The sequence below is a fragment of the Acipenser ruthenus genome, chromosome 42 (assembly GCF_902713425.1).
Source record: "Acipenser ruthenus chromosome 42, fAciRut3.2 maternal haplotype, whole genome shotgun sequence".
NCBI classification, from domain to species: Eukaryota; Metazoa; Chordata; class Actinopteri; order Acipenseriformes; family Acipenseridae; genus Acipenser; species Acipenser ruthenus.
In genome coordinates, this window is record NC_081230.1 from 9628143 (window position 1) to 9630642 (window position 2500).

The 2500-nt window shown below is 49.8% G+C and overlaps 1 pseudogene; it reads right to left on the minus strand.

Moving 5' to 3' along the window:
* LOC131709248 (nuclear receptor subfamily 1 group D member 1-like) overlaps positions 1-2500 on the minus strand; it is a 12243-nt pseudogene that overhangs the window by 6151 nt on the left and 3592 nt on the right.

Genomic DNA, 2500 nt, shown 5'->3' on the forward strand with positions numbered 1-2500 from the left:
GCTGGGGCCACCCCGCGCCCCCCCCCTCAGGGAACTGGAAGACGCCCCTGTGCTTCAGCGCCCCGATCTCAGTGAAGGTGACCTCCGCAGGGGAGGAGGCCTGGGAGCGGGGAGACAGTGTCTGGTACCCACTGGAGGGGCTGCCAGGACCCGGGCTGGAGCTGTCTGAGGAACTGCCAGCGTAGAGAATCACCCCTACTGAGAGAGAGGGGGGGTCAGTATACCTCTGTCTGCTTGACTCGGTTTCTTCTAGTTTCAATAACACTGATGAAGGCGCTAGCATTAGAAACGCCTGTCTGCTTGACTCGGTTTCTTCTTGTTTCAATAACACTGATGAAGGCGCTAGCATTAGAAACGCCTGTCTGCTTGACTCGGTTTCTTCTAGTTTCAGTAACACTGATGAAGGCACTAGCATTAGAAACGCCTGTCTGCTTGACTCGGTTTCTTCTAGTTTCAGTAACACTGATGAAGGCGCTAGCATTAGAAACGCCTGTCTGCTTGACTCGGTTTCTCCTAGTTTCACCTCAGTAACACTGATGAAGGGATCTGGGATTTGGGGATTGGGGTAGGGGTGCTTAATAAATGTATTATATTACAGCATTTTTTTCTGGGCAGTAAGTGTAACCGTAACATCTACATGTTAAAAACAAACGTCTTGGGTCCTTCCCGTCAGAAATTTGTGACGTATCTCTCCTGCACACCACACACAAGGATCCCGTAAACTCAACGAACAAAGACAACGCCAAGTCGATCGGAAGGGTCCATAACGGTATTTTATTTACGTGTTTTGTTTTTTTTAATGTATTATAAAACCTCTACTTTAAAACTACAGTACTGTAATAAAATAAATACATAAATAAATAAATACAAGTGCCAGGGTGGTTCATTTATTTCTTCATTTTTAAAAATACGACCCGGGTTTTATATAACATGAATTGGGATCGCTCTAGCATCACGTGTCGGCCAAGCCACTGCCGTAGTCTCCGCTCCAATTATAGCGCAGCTCCCCTGGCAGTGAGCCGAGAGCCGAGAGCCGGCGAGGAAGGAGACACCAGACCGGCGGCTCACATGTACCGGTGTCCGCTGACACTGATACCTGATACCCGCCCCGGCTGACAGTATTATCAATCACACGCAAGACTGCTGACAGGTGCATTCCGCACGCAGTCCTGTGTGGAGGAGAGGAGGGGAGGGGAGAGGAGAGGAGACTGAGAGGAGAGGAGGGGAGGGGAGAGGAAGAGGAGAGGAGGGGAGAGGGGAGAAGGGAGAGGGGAGAGGAGGGAGAGAGGAGAGGAGCGAGGGAGTTACGAACATTTCACACATGATTACTTACAGAGAGAGAGAGGAGAGAGAGAGAGAGAGAGAGAGAGAGAGAGAGAGAGAGAGAGAGAGAGAGAGAATAAAACGGTCAAACAGCTGTGGTGATGTCACCAGGCTCGAACAAAACAAGACACCGACGTTTGAAAACCTAAACACGATAAAAATAAACCACACGCGTGTTTTGTTCGTGGCTGTCGATCTAATGGTACTGGAATGCGATGATGGCTTTTGTGTGTGTGTGTGTGTGTGTGTGTGTGTGTGTGTGTGTGTGTGTGTGTGTGTGTGTGTGTGTGTGTGTGTGCGCGGGGGGAGGGGAGGGGGGGTGGGGGTGTAATTCCATTTCCAGTTATTTTAAACAGACAGCGTCACGCACTTCCCAGGTATGTATATTTATGCCTGTGAATAATATACGAGTCGGATCTTCAGAGCAAGACTGGAACTCGTCCGAGCCTTGCCGTGGCACGCGGAGCTGCATTTCCAGGAATACGCTAGCGAAGCAACCAGAGGCGTGGAGTCGAGCACAAGGACAGGAAAAGCGAGCCACTGACCTTAAAACCAAGAGGGGGTGCATCGCTACCACACCTCAACTAGATATAAACAGTACAGCGGGGCAGCCGCGGCTCGGAGAACATTAACACCGCTGACCTACACCCGTTTAACACGGCAAAACCGGATCAGCTGCCTCCAAGATAGAGCCATTAACCCTTTCATGCATCCTCGTATGTGGACGAAAAAAAACATGCTTTCACTGTACTTTATTACACGTTGCTCCGCTTTTACTACGGTGAACTTTTCTATACAATGAAATAGAAAAGCAACGGATAGATTGAAAATTCGCTATTTTTAATTAGCATCTACCCATAGTTACTACTTGAAGCTAATTATTAAAACAGCGAGTTTTCAGTGTATCGCTTGCTTGAGCATTTCCAGTGACTGCTGATCATCCTGCTGCGTCCTGATTCTCCTCGGATAGAGAGCTGTGCGCTGTTTCTGAATTCCCTTTCTCTCCGCACTGGGGTAGGGCAGGCAGGCACGGAGGATGCAGGTCACCTGAAACACCATCTGCACCAGTACAGGACTCTGCAGAGACGCATCATGCGCGCCTGGGCTCCTCTCCTCGTGAGAGACGCACGGTCAAACAGCCCGTGTTGCGTCTGTCCGGGAAACGTGACGGATCTAG